A 15,158-nucleotide genomic window follows, 5' to 3' on the forward strand; every position below is an offset into this window, starting at 1 on the left:
CCTCCTTGGTCAGACTTCAAAGGAACGGGTCTGTGTCTTTCAGAAAGTGCTCAGTGGTGCGACCCATATTCATGACTACGCCCTCCTTAGAAAATGTTCTCAGGAAGGAAGAGGGGCCAATGCGGCCTGACCTGCATGCACCAGGCCTTGCACACTACACCCCTGCCATCTGCCTTCCAGCTGGGAGAAATGAACAGTTAGGACAATGCTTGGTGGCCATTTTGGGAGGAATCACCACAAATTCATGAGGTTTACCGTCAGCATGTTCACATTCTAAGTGAAGATCGGAGAAAAACTCTTGCTTCCAGCAGGGGAAAAATAAAGGAACCAGTTTGAAATATGCCGTGGGGAGAAGTAACTATTCTGAGAAATGTCACACATGCACTGACCCACCTAACACGGTCCTGACCTTGAGACCTGCCTCAGCCTCTGACTGGGAGGAAGGGGAGTTAGCCTGCTCCTCCTCCCTCTCGCTCTCCTGTGACACACAGGAGTGGTGGGGGGGGGGCCACTAAGAGATGCTTCAGATCCCAAGTATCCCTGAAAACATTGGGAAGAGCTCATTTCAACATGAACTTCCTTTGTTCTAAGTGCAAGTACAAGTGTTCTTATTTCTAAAAGCTAAGGAAAATGAACCATTCCTCCTAAATGGTAAGAAACATTCACAGGTTGGCACACTGACATGGGTACACTTTACGGGAATAGTCATAAGATTTAAAAACACTTATTCTTTCCCAAACCTGACCACCAGATCAATAGAGCCTGGTATACTTGCAGTAAATTACAACCAAGAGTCTATTTAAGAACAAGTTATTAGGGAAAAACCCACCAGGGGAGACCGATAGGACAGAAGCAGGCACTGCAGCCTCTGACACGCAGTTACAACAAATACTAACAGCCCAACTGAGATAAGTATAAAACCACACACTAAAGCCCTGATTACTTCCAGTTCTGTCATAACATCATTTTTTTAGTTAACATTAATGCACAATCTCATGAAGGTTTTACTTGAGCAGCATTGCAAACATAATTTTTACCATCCAGCAAAAAATGGTAAGGTGGACCCCTCTAGAAATCACTAGCAATAAGAGAAGTGAAATATTTAACAAATTGAAAGAAAAAGAAAATAAACGAGTTCCGTATCCCACGATGCTCATTGAGAAGTGGACAAGTCCTTTCTCAGACAACAAAAATGGAAACATTTGTCAGTAGATCAGACTTTTAGGAGATGTTAAAACTCAATGAAAAAAATTATGTATATATATATATACTTACATATATGAGGAATGTACATATATATATATTTACATGTGCATATGTATAGATGAGAATATCAGTTTTACATAAATGAAGAGTTAAGGTAAATATTTTTCTCAGTGGACATCTTGGTTTGTTTTCAAAATAATAGCAATTATGTATGTATAGCTTATAAGTAAAATGAATGACACCAGTGAGAATTGGGAATATGCTGTCAAGGTCTCTAGCCTGCCCATGAGACAGTACAATGTTATTTTAGAGGATCTGCGTGGTTGTTAATGTGTTTATAAACTGTATTGGAATCACTGCAAATTTTTAAAAATAGGTATCATCGATTTGCTAAAAGAGAACATGGAATCTGGAAATCTGACGAATCAGATTTCCAGAAGGAAAGAAAACAGAAGGTGAAGTGAATGCAAAACAATTATATCTGTGTCCCTTTCAAGGTAAAGAACCATATATTGTCTAGAAAATACACACTTTACATATAAATGCAGACAAGTTAAAAGAAATGGCAAAAGGTGTATCATTGCTGCCATAAACAAAAGTTGGAGAAGCTACATTGACTTTAAACCAAGCCAAATTCAGAACAAGGAAAATTATCCGTGCTAAAGAGAGGCATTGCATAGTAATAAGGGGATCAACACTCCAAGAAGTTACCACACTCCTTAATTGCTGTGCATCTAACAGAGCCTCAAAATACATGAAGCAAAACCTGATAGGACTGCAAAGAAAAATAAACATGCTTATTGTAAGAGTTGGAGACTTCGGCAGCACTCCATCAGTAACTGAAATATCCAGAAGGCAGAACCTAGGACAGATTTCAACTGAGTAGAAAATCACTTATGATACAACTGGATCTGACATTTACAGAATATTTGATTCTACAGCAGCAGAATACACATTTTCTCATGCACATATGAAATATTCACCAAGGTGGATGCCATTCTGTGCAGTAAAACCCACCACAATATGTTTAAAAGAAGAGACATTACTATGGGATGTATTGTGTGTTCCCCCAACCCAACTTCATATGTTGATGTCCTGACCCCCAGTAACTCACAATGTGACTGCATGTGGAGATGGGGTGTATGAGGAAGTAACCAAGTGTACATGAAGTCAGTAGGTTGGGCCCTAACCCAGTAGGACTGCTGTCCTTACAAACATGAGAAAGTATGACATAGGCACAGAGATCATGTGAAGGCAGCAGAACAGCCACCCACAAGCCAAAGGGGCCTCAGAAGACGACAGCCCTGCTGACATCTTAGTCCTGGAATTCTTGTCTCCACAGCTGTGAGGAACTCAACTGGTGTTGTTAAAGTCCCCCAGTCTGTGGTAATGAGTTATGGTGGCCCCAGGAGGCTAATGCCCACATCATAAAGAGTTTACTGTGTGATCAAATGAAACTAGCACTGAATAACAGAAACACACATCAATATACAAAAATACGTGCAAATTTATTAATGCACTTCTACAGGACACATGGGTTAAGTATTCCCTGGGGATAATATTTTATAAGTATTTTGAACTACATGAATGAAACACAATTTGTTGAAATTTGTGGAATGCAGTGAAAATATTGTAAAGAGACGGTTATACCAGTGATGCACATATTAGGAGGGAAACAAATAACAATCTGTCTATTATATAAAACTAAAAGGTAAGAGCAGTATAAACTTTAAGCAAGCAGAACAAGAATGAATGAACCATGGGGGAGAGATCAATGAAACTGAAAACAGGAAACCAGTAGAGGAAATCAAGGAAACCGAAAGCTGTTGCTTTGAAAAGATCAAGGAAACTGATGACTTGTTATTTTAATTAACAAAAAAGACAGCAGTTACTAATATCAAAAATTAAAAGATGAACCATCACTATTGATCCCATGTGTATGAAAATGATAATAAAATAATATTCTGTACAACTCTGTGTCCACAGATCTGAAAAATTAGGTGAATTGCACCAAATGATTGAAAGCCCCAGTCTACGAAGGCTCATACAAAAAGAAATGGGTACCATCAGTAGGATCATATCTAGTAAAGAAATTGAATCAATAATTAATGACTTCCCAAAGGAGCAGGCACCGGGCTCAAATGGTTTCACTGGTGAATTCTATAAAATGTTTAAAGAAGGAACTATGCCAATTTTCTACAATCTCTTCTAGAAAATAGAAGTAGGGGGAACACTTCTTAACCCCTTCTCTGAGGGCAGTGTCACTACCCAAAGAAGAGAGAGACATTAAAAAGAAACCTACAGACCAGTGAATCTTATGAACATAGCCATGAAACTCCTATTAGTACCTAATTTCCAACAATATATAAAAATAATTAAATGACGTGGCAAGACAATATTCCAGGCATCAAGTTGGGATCATTATTAAAAACTTTTAATCAGAAAACAATTTTTTGTGTTTCTTGATCATTGATTTAGTTTGTCCTCTCTCTGCAAGCTTATGTCTTTATGTTTATTTTCTCAACGTTTATTTGAATCGTTTTCAAGCTCACTTTGTAATTAAATTTACTTCTTTTCCTCTTTGTGTTTGTCACAAACCCACTAAATTTGTTCGTTGTTCTCTCATTTCAATTCATTCCTGTATGTTGTAATATCCCTTTTTTATTTTGCTTTAAGACAAGTGTTATCTTTTTTACACACCCACATGCCTTTAGATAACACACTTTTCTTTAAGATGAGTATGAAAATTCAAGTCCCCAGGTACTTGATGGCAAATACACTTGCATTTAAAAGGTGGAAATCATATGAGACATACAATGCAAAAAGAAAAAATTATGTTACAAGTAATCTATTCATCTTAAGATTTTATTTTATTTATTTTTTGTTTTGATGTTAATGTGCAATTACATGAGCAACATTATGCATAGTTACTAGACTTCCCTCATTATCCAGTCCTCACCACATACCCCATTACAGTCGGTGTTCATCAGTGTAGTCAAATGCTATAGAATCACTACTTGTCTTCTCTGTGCTATACTTCATTCCCCGTGCTCCCCTCCTACATTATATTTCCTAATTGTAACGCCTGTTTTCCCCTTTATTGGCATTTAACACCCATCTTCCCCAGTCCCTTTCCCTTTGGACCTGTTAGTCTATTCTTGGGTTCTGTGATTCTGCTGCTGTTTTGTTCCTTCAGTTTCTCACCTGGCCAGAATAGTTGTATATGCTGTATTTTCAAAATATATATGTTTTTGGGAGGAGATTTCTGCCACCCTACTCATGTCGCTATCGTGAGAATTCCACCCTGAAGATTTTAAAGCATACATTGAAATAATTGTATGCTTAAAGCAAAAATAAAATGAGTATTAAGCATATATGGTTAATTAATATATGATAAGGGAGCCATGGATATACAGTGGGGAAATGACAGCCTCTTCAACATCTGGTGTTGGAAAAACTGGACAGCTATATGTAAGAGAATGAAACTGGATTATTGTCTAACTCCATACACAAAAGTAAACTCAAAATGGATCAAGGACCTGAATGTAAGTCATGAAACCATAAGACTCTTAGAAAAAAATATAGGCAAAAATCTCTTCTACATAATTATGAGCAATTTCTTCATACATATATCTCCCCAGGCAAGGGAAACAAAATAAAAAATGAACAAGTGGGACTATACCAAACTGAAAAGCTTCTGTACAGCAAAGGACACCATCAGTAGGACAAAAAGGCAGCCTACAGTACGGGAGAATATATTCACAAATGAAAGATCCGATAAAGTGTTGACACCCAAAATATATAAAGAGCTCCCACACCTCAACAAACAAAAAGAAAATAATCCAATAAAAGTATAGGCACAGGATCTGAACAGACACTTCTCGAAAGAAGAAATTCAAATGGTCAACAGGCACATGAAAAGATGCTCCATGTTGCTAATCACCAGGGAAATGCAAATTAAAACTACAATGAGGTATCACCTCACACCAGTTAGGATGGACAACATCCAAAAGACAAACAACCACAAATGTTGGCGAGGCTGTGGAGAAAGGGGAACCCTCCTACACTGCTGGTGGGAATGTAAACTAGTTCAACCATTTGTGGAAAGCAGTATTGAGGTTCCTCAAAACACTCAAAATAGAAATGCCATTTGACCCAGGAATTCCACTTCTAGGAATTTACCCTAAGAATGCAGCAGCCCAGTTTGTAAAAGACATATGCACCCCTATGTTTATCGCAGCACTGTTTACAATAGCCAATAAATGGAAGCAGCCTAAGTGTCCATCGGTAGATGAATGGATAAAGGAGATGTGGTACATATACACAATGGAATATTATTCAGCCATAAGAAGAGGGCAAATCCTACCATTTGCAACAACATGGATGGAGCTAGAGGGTATTATGCTCAGTGAAATAAGCCAGGCAGAGAAAGACAAGTATCAAATGATTTCACTTATCTGTGGAGTATAAGAACAAAGAAAAATATGAAGGTATAAAACAGCAGCAGACTCACAGAACCCAAGAATGGACTAACAGTTTACAAGGGGAAAGGGACTGCGGAGGATGGATGTGAAGGGAGGGATAAGGGGGGAAACGGGGCATTACTATTAGCACACATAATGTAGGGGTTTGGGGACATGAGGAAGGCAGTATATACAGAGAAGACAAGTAATGATTCTATAGCATCTTACTATGGTGATGGACAGTGACTGTAATGGGAAATGTGGGGGGGAATTGATAAAAGGGGAAGTCCTGTAACCATAATGTTCAAGTAATTATACATTAATGATGTCAAAAAATGAGTGTTAAAACATGCAGGAATGAATTGAGATTCGGGAATATTTTACAGGTTTAGTTGTATGCTGACAAAAGCATCGAGGCAAATAAGGAATTTTAATTTTAGTGTAAGAAGTATGAAAACATTCACAATACATACAAATATGTTAATCTACTTCAATCCCTTTTTTATTTTTCTTGTTTCATATTGTCTTTTTTATTCTTTTTTCTTTTTAAACAGACACCCTTATAGATGTGAAGAAAATGTATGGTAGGAAATTAATCTTTTCTGATTTAATTGTAAATTAAGCTTTGTGTCAGTGAAAACTTGGTTATATAGGACGGTCACATTGTCAGTACTACAGCAGGGAGAATACAGTTAATGACCCTGTAACATTTTACCATGTGAGGGACGCTGATGCAGTGGAGGGCATGAGGACTGAATATGGGTGAATGTTCATCTAATGTTTTGTGTAACTGAAACCACCATAATATTGTATATCAATGCTGCTTTAAAGAAAGAAAGAATAGAATAATTTTCTGGGGACAAAAAGAAAACTTGATTGTAACATTTTGGAAAGATGACAAAATAGGAAGCCCCTGGAATCTGTCTCCCAATGAGAGAACATGTAGACCGGCAGAACCTGTATGATGCAAATATTTTGGAGTCGAGGCTGCTGAAGCCTTGCAACTTCCAAGGAAAGCCTAGGAAGGTAAACTGGGGTTAGTTTCTATCCCTTTCAGCTCCTTGCACACTGGCAGCCTCCCAGCCCCAGGGCCGCAGCCATGCGCTCCTGGGGCAGCTTGCACACAACTTGTGGGAGCCAGAGTGGGAAGAAAGGGTGAGTCCAGGTCTCAGGGATCTGGGCTCTCAACGCTGACTGCTACTTCTGGGCAGATAGGCCCAGACAAAGTGTATTTGGTGGATTTGCATATCATCAGGGGTGGAGAGAAACCATCTCCATATCAAAGGGTAATTACCTGAGTAACTGAGGGCATGTTTGAAACTGAGAGGTTAAGGGGGGTGGGCTTGCTTGCTTCCTTCTTCCATAGCAGGAGGATAGAGATAGCGCTGGACTGCAGTTTGTAAGCAACAAATGGGTTTTAAACTTTATTTCTCCCTTTGAGTGATTTCAGTTTTTAAAGGTATTTTCCCCTGGGATTTCCTCTCCTCAGACTTACATCTTGCAGAAGTTGGTAGGGTTCCTCTAAACACAAAATCTGTCATAGTGGGTGCAACCTTTTGGACAGCTGCCTCTAGAAATGGTGGGGTAATGCCCGGAAGTTCCCCTGTGGATGGCAGGGAGGCCTCAGCGGATGCATCAGCAAAGAGTGCAGCTTCACCTGTTATCGCCCCAGCTGTGGGGCTTCCAATTTGGGAACCCATAGTGGGGAATTGGTCTAGGGTAAAGGACCTCTTGGAGGGGTGGGGCCTTCCCTGGAATTGGGGAAGGGTGGAAATTACCAGAAGCTGCAGAATTAGCCCTCCGTGAGTTGAAAGACTGCTTGGAGAACTTAGGGGGTCATGTAGAACTGTCATTCTAGGTTGTCTTGTCATCAAGATAGTGGAAAATGTTATGCAGGAGGGAGAGGGACTTGGTAGGAGAGAGACACACTTCAGCATCTTTTGAAGGAGCTGGGCGATAATCTATGGGATGCTATTAAGGAAGAGAGATGGTTACTGAAAAGACATGTCACACTCCTAGAAGACTCCTTAGCGGCAAAGGGGGGAGGCAGCATGAAAAGCTGCATAGTAGGAGGCCATTGAGGAGGGGGAGCAAAGAGTGGTGCCTTCGGCCCTGTAAATGGTGGAGGAGGAGCCATAGGTGGTGAAGCGCGAGGGAGAAGAGGAGGATGCCAGGTCATTTGCAGATCTGCTACCCAGGCCACCGCCAAAGGTACCATCTCTACTGTTTGAAAGGCCCACCCAGCTGTAATTAGGAAAATAAAAACAAGACAACTGTGGGCTCCTCATGGAGGAACAACCCCTCTCCCCAGGTGGTGGGCACTCCATGCTCCTCCATTATGCCCAGAATGAGCTGGTGGACATGAGTGTGCGGTATAGGCAGAGGCCATCGGAACCTCTGCCTACATGGCTTTTACGTCTCTGGGACATGGGGGTGGAAAACAGTGTTGTGTCAGGTACTGTGATGAGTAGAATGGCTTCTCTGATGACACCCTTCCCTCCAGCAATGATTCCAAAATGCCCGTCATGCCTCAGGTACTCAGACGCTCCTGAAATGGCTGCCAGCTGCCATCAGGGTAGTTTGTCCTAATCAGGGAGATCTACCGTATTTTTCCAGTAGTTCTAAAACATATGCAGAGCTCCATCAGGCACTGTGGGAACTGGGTCTGAAAAATATAATCTATAATGTGGACCCCTAGGGCCCTGATGAGGAGGTGTTCACTATAGGAAAGAGAAATCTGGTGCTGCGTACAGCTCCCACATCTCTCTTTAGGTTCCTAGTGAAAACCGTTGTCCCCCACCTAGGGCAACCCATAAGTGAGGCTACTCGTACCTTAGAAGATCTGGGGGAGGTTGAAACAATAAGGGCACCGAGGGAAGTACGGGCTAAGACTGATAGAAGATGGGCTTAAGGCCCTGTGAGGGTCTCGAGGACCCAGATGTGGTTGTTTGATAAAGGCCGGGGTAGTGAAAGTAAAACTCCAAGGGCAGCCCAATAGAATCTTGTTAGAACTGTGGCACCAAGTAAAGCCAGAGCAGCAGCAGCTGCTGAGGTCCAGGACACGGAAACCAGAGTCAAGTCCCCATGCCCGGCCTGTGTCCCTTCAAAACTTCCTGGGGGACAGTGCTCAGGATTCACCTGAGCCCTCACCCCACAGGAGGATGATTGGGCATTGTCGTACGACTAATGGGGGGGTCAGGGTCCCCACCATGGGGGCATGGTGGAGACCAGACACCACATGTAGAATTAGCAATTCATTGGTCCCCTGTGAATGTACACTGTGTCCTGGCGCTGGTGGGCACAGGAGCTGAGTGTTCTCTGATCCATGCCAACCCTGAGCATTTTCCTGGGACCCCTGCTGTGATAGATGGCCATGGGGGTAAGGCAAATAGAGTGAAGAAAGCCCAAATCCCATTGCGGATAGGGCATTTACCCCCAAAGGAGTATATCATGTGCATTTCTCCCATCCCTGACTATATTTTGGGGGTAGATATCATGCAGAGCCTGTGGTTACAGACCACTGCAGGGGAGTTCAGACTGAGAGTATGTGTGGTAAAGGCAGTTCTGAGGGGACAGGCTAAGCACCCACCTGCAGCTCTGCCTGTACCTCAGTGGGTGACAAATATTAAGCAGTATAAATTGCCTGGGGTGTGCAAGGAAATTGGAGAAACTCTCCAGGAGTTGGAGAGGGTGGGCATCATAAAGCCCACTCATAGTCCCTTTAATTCCCCAGTGTGGCCAGTGAGAAAGCCAGACGGCTCCTGGCATATGACTATAGACTACAGGGAGTTGAATAAGGTCACGGCCCCTTTGCATGCTGCTGTCCCCTCTATAGCGGACATTCTGGACACCCTCAGCCATGAACTGGGAACATATCATTTAGTAGACCTTGCTAATGCTTTCTTCTCTATTGACATAGCACAGGAAAGCCAGGAACAGTTTGCCTTCACAGGGACAGTGGACATTCACTGTCCTTCCACAGGGATACCTCCACAGTCCCACCATCTGTCATGGACTTGCAGCCCAGGACTTGGCCATGTGGAGGAAGCCACAAACATGCAGTTGTATCACTACATTCATGAAATTATGCTCACGTCGGATTCTCTTTCAGATTTAGAATAGGCAGTTCCTAGACTGTTGCAACATCTACAGGGTAAAAGGATGGGCTGTGAACAGCACCAAGGTTCAGGGACCTGGTTTGTCTGTGAAATTCTTGGGAGTTGTCTGGTTGGGTAAAACTGAAGTTGTTCCTGAAGCAGTTACAGACAAGGTCCAGGCTTTCCCTCTCCCCACCACTGTGGCAGGTATTATAAGAGTTTTGGGGTCTTTGGGGCTACTGGTGAGGGTTTATCCTGCACTTGGCACAAATTCTGAAGCCGTTACACTGGTTGGTACGAAAGCGCATCAAGTGGGATTGGAATGAGTGAAGCGCAGCTGCTTTTACTGCTGCCAAATGGGAAGTCAGGGCCACACAGGGCTTGAATGTCATTGATACTCAAGGCCCTGTGAACTGAATGTTCATGTAACTGAATATGGTTATGGATGGGGCCTTTGGCAGTGGCTTGAATGGACATGCCAAACTTTTGGATTCTGGTGACAACTATGGAAAGGAGCAGAGCTCTGGTACACCTTGATGGAAGAGCAACTGGCTGCTGTGTATCATGCCTTGCTGGCTATGGAGTCCATTGCCAGAAAAGCTCAAACCAAGATAATAACCACCTATCCCATCACAGGCTGGGTGCAAGACTGGACACAAAGGCCACGGAGTGGTGTGGCACAGACACCTACACAGGCCAAATGGGGTGCATATTTACAGCAGCTCGGCACCCTCTCTGCTAGCCCCTTAAGTGGAGAAGTGCAGTGCTTATTGGGGCCAGTGACCTACACCAGTGGAAAGCAGGAAGAACTTGCTTTTCAGCCCTTGGAGCCTTGTCGCGTGCCCTGTCCTCGCCGGCAAGAACAGCACGCAACAACAGCAGGATTCTTCTGCAGAAAGCTTTATTCTTCAGCTCTTTGTGAAACAAATGAGTTGGGCAGGACCCAGAGGGGAAGGAGAGGCTTGCTTATATAGTTCTCATGCTCTGACCTGGTTGGTGCGGCTCCATATGCCTTATTAGCATAACCATTTGGTGGGTCTCATTGGTCCTTATGCCAAGGCGCAATTAGCATGTAGTTTAGTGGTGTGGGATGATTTGTCATTAGGAAGTTCGGGGCCTTCCGGCTGCCCTGCATTGGGCGCTATTTTCTGAGCGTGGCTGCCAACATCTCCCCCTTTTTTGTCTAACAGAAGCTCAAGGCGGAACTTGCCAGCAGAGGCGGAGACAGAGGCCTGACCTCCATCATACTTCCTGATGCCCCCTTTTTGGAGAGGGGTTCTGGGCATCTACCCCTATGCAGTCAGGCATGCCTCTCAGAGGGGTCCAAGACCTCTTGCAGTGCTTTGCCTCGCATCCTCTGGCTGGCGTTGGGACCGCTTGGTACAAAGGGTTTGGACCCTTTTTCTCAACCCTCTTGCACCATGAGCTTCTTAAAGAAAGCTGTGATTAAGCATTGAGGTACTCGGGCCTGGTGCAGTGCCACATGGGCTCAGGGTGCAAGAGCTACCTCAAGCTAAAGCTGAGCTTCCTTCTTAAGCATGTTGAGCCACACTTGGGGAGAGGCGCCAACGTCTATCGCCATTAGGGCTTGAGCAAGGATCACCTTGTCCTGCTTATGTTGGTTGCGGAGTCTGCATAACAACCAGAGTAAGAGCATGAGACCTCCAAGCAGGAACACGCCCATCCCAGCCATGCCCGCCCACTCCTTGACGTGGGAGAGAGCTCTGAGGAACCAGGAAGAGAGTCCTTCCGCTACGGAGATATCTAGACGGGTGGAGTTGATGTGGATAATTTCTCGCCGCAGCTCTTCTAGTGTCCCATCGAAGTCTTGGGACCAGTTTCCTGAAAGATACTGGGACAGGTCTCGTGACAGATTAGTGAAAGCATTTAATACTTCTGTTAGTGATCCTGGCTTGTTTGTGGCTCTGTAATATGGCTGCGGCTAGGCCCGCGTTGGTGAGTGGTCCTCCTATTTCTCTACAGGCTTTCAACCAAGCGTGTATCCCTTTCTGTTTCCAGGGTGTTATCGCCTGTCTGCATTCCTTGGTACATTGTTCAAACACTAATTGCTCCACTAGGGGCATTGCTTGTTCCTGATCTCCAAATATTCTGCCTGCGGCCTCCATCATACGAGCGACAAAGTCAGAAAATGGCTCCCTCGGCCCCTGAATAATTTTTGTCAAATTGCCTGATACTTCTCCTTTGTTGGTGAGGGCTTTCCATGCCTTGGCGGCGCACGTGTTTATTTGTGCGTATACCTGTAAGGGGAAGGCGGTCTGGTTGGCTACCCACTGTCCTTGGCCCGTCAGCATATCATATGACCACGCAGGCTGTCCTTCGGCCGCGTTTGCGCGTGCCTGGGTCATGCTGATATCATGCCACAATGCCTTCCATTCTATGTATTGCCCCATACTAGAAAGGCATGCCTTAGTTACATATTGCCAGTCTGCGGGTGTCATGGCTGTCTCTGTTAATCTCTCAACTTGTGCTATGGTATAGTTGGCACTGACTCCATAAGCCCGAACGGATTCTGCTAACTCCTTAACTTGTTTATGGCTCAGGGGCTGGTGAGAGCGTACGCCATTATCCTCAAATACAGGAAACATTTGTCTAATTGCCTGAAGAGTATCTGGGTGGCAAAAGGAGAGTGCGCCACTCACGTAAGGTGGCGGGGCAACGGGCGTCGGGGGACACCCTGCTTTCATTTTTTCTTTGGTCCGCTTTTCAACTTTGCTGGTTCCCTTACTTCTACACTCTGCGGTTTTATTTTCTTCCCCTTCCTCTGCGGACGTTAATTCCTCCTCAGATTCCCTATTGGGGAGTTGGAGGTCCCTCAACTCTTTCCAGGGGTATTTACTATTTTCTCCGAGGCGATCGTCACTCGCTTCTCGGGGCTCTTTCGCTTTTGCCCTAGACGGGCTTTCTCCCTCACTCTGAGGTTTCTTTACCTTCGTTTTTGTGGCCTTTTTTCAGCCGCGCGCGCTCTCTGTTTCCCGTTCCGTTTCTGACATGCTCTCTTGGATATCTGTCAATGCTCTCTGACCTTCTTTTATTAACTTTTCACATCTCTCATCTTGCAGACAAGCTCTAATCAGTTTCCAGAGGGGCCTGGTGCCTCCCCTCAGGCTACCCTCCTCCTCCTCTCTATCAAGATCTTTCCCCAGTTTGTCCCAGCTCGGGATTGAGAGGGACCCTGAACAAATGAACCAGGGGGCCACACGGTCTATCTCCTTCACAAAAGATCCTAAGACTTTGCTGGAGACCTTCAAGTTTCGCTCTTTGAGAGCTGTCTGCAGCGCCGTGACTAATGACGGTGCATTCCCCATGGTGCCTCCTTATTTACAGAGAACCATCAACCATCATCCTAAAAAGCAGGGGCCTCTCGGAACTTACCCCTCCGGGCTTTCTTCTGACCTGCAGTTCTGAATCCTCTCCAGATGTCTGAAGGGTCCTCCCTGTGCCGGTGATGTTCTGGTTCCCGGGATTCGGCACCACTTATCGCGTGCCCTGTCCTCGCCGGCAAGAACAGCATGCAACAACAGCAGGATTCTTCTGCAGAAAGCTTTATTCTTCAGCTCTTTGTGAAACAAATGAGTTGGGCAGGACCCAGAGGGGAAGGAGAGGCTTGCTTATATAGTTCTCATGCTCTGACCTGGTTGGTGCGGCTCCATATGCCTTATTAGCATAACCATTTGGTGGGTCTCATTGGTCCTTATGCCAAGGCGCAATTAGCATGTAGTTTAGTGGTGTGGGATGATTTGTCATTAGGAAGTTCGGGGCCTTCCAGCTGCCCTGCATTGGGCGCTATTTTCTGAGCGCGGCTGCCAACAGAGCCTAGACTCCTTTTCAGGAGTGAAGAGCCCTTATAACTGACAATGCTTGGTACACAGACAGCTCCAGTTGTGGGCAGTCTCTGAAGTGGAGGACTGTGGCTTTCCATCCTCACTGAGACCATGTGGATGGAGGATGGAGAGGGGAAGAGCAGTCACTGGCCTGTTGCAGGCAGTAAGATTCATGATCCCCCAGGAGCCCTTCTCCATAGGTGTCTGCCCTGACAGCTGGGACATCTATCGTGCTCGACCCTATCGCTACTGACATGATATCATCCCAATTGGATCGTTGGTCACCGACCCCTTTGGGGGCCAGAGTTGTGGCAAGACCTATGGGTCTCTGGTCAGAATAAAACTGTTCCTGTATATCATGTGACTGGCCATTTGCCTTTGGCATCCCAGGAAATGATGAAGCACGCACATTGGCCCGGGTGTGTTCGCTACATGGAAAGCCTCCCTCGGACATGGCCCAATGCCTATGCCAGCATTTGTTGCACACGGGGCAAAGCCAGTATGGGCAGTTGCCCATATGTTTAGCTTGCCATTGACATTTGAAGAAGTCAGCAAAGCCCAGGAGTGCCTTGTGTGCTCTAAAAGTAATTTACATTGAGTCCCGCAGTGACATGGGACAATGGTAAGAGGTCCAATACCCCTTGTCAGGTGGCAAATAGACTATATTGGGCCTCTGCCCATATCAGGAGGATATCGGTGTGCCGTGACTTGTTTGGACACGGCTACTTGACTGTTGGTTGCTTTTCCTGCATGTCTTGCAGATCAGCAAACCACCAAGAGGGGCCTGGAGCGTCTCTTTTCAGCCCATGGCCGGCCGCAGGTGACTGAGAGCAATCAAGGCACCCACTTTATTGGACATGCATTACAATGGGTGTAGCAATTAGGAATAAAGTGGAAATTTCATGTACTGTATAATCCTACCAGGGCAGGCATGATGGATAGGCACAACAGTTTGTTGAAATCTTGTCTGAAGTCAGACACCAATAGTCTACGGGGTTGGTCAGTTCGCCTATGGATAGTGATGCGGCATTTGAATGATAAGCCACGTAAAAGAGCTTTGAGCCCTGCGGACATGCTCACACACCTTGCTGGCTCTCCTGTACAATTGTGCATCAAAACCAAAAAAGAGCTATTGAAGCCAGTATATTGGCAGCAGAGCAACATCCTACTTCCAGTCCCTACTTCATAAAGCCCTGTAGACACTGTTGAATGGACCTGGCCCTTGACATTTTGACACATGGGCGAGTGATGGCTGGCCCTTCTGGCACCTTGGGGGAAAGGCCTGGAAGCTGGCCTCGTGTGTATTCCTGAATTAACAGCAGAGTTACTCCCCAAATCATGGTAGGGTACCCAAAATGTCCAGGAGGTAAGAGCATCTTGCAGGGAAGTTTTATTTTATCTTTATGGCCAGTGCAAGTACATCCCATAGCCCTATATATTGACCCCTCTGCAACTCCCACAGGGAGGGGGTGAAAGTCTGGTCACTAGACCAGGACGAGATCCCACTCCTGCCACTGTCCTATCACAGGTCCCCTCTCTTGCATGCATCC

General features: G+C 45.0%; 1 protein-coding gene across 2 annotated transcripts in view; it reads left to right on the plus strand.

The window, feature by feature from the left end:
* The window catches only part of NINL (ninein like), a 167,575-nt gene that overhangs the window by 25,596 nt on the left and 126,821 nt on the right, over positions 1-15,158 (plus strand). The window lies entirely within an intron of this gene.

Source organism: Manis javanica, chromosome 15 (genome assembly GCF_040802235.1).
Source record: "Manis javanica isolate MJ-LG chromosome 15, MJ_LKY, whole genome shotgun sequence".
NCBI lineage: Eukaryota > Metazoa > Chordata > Mammalia > Pholidota > Manidae > Manis > Manis javanica.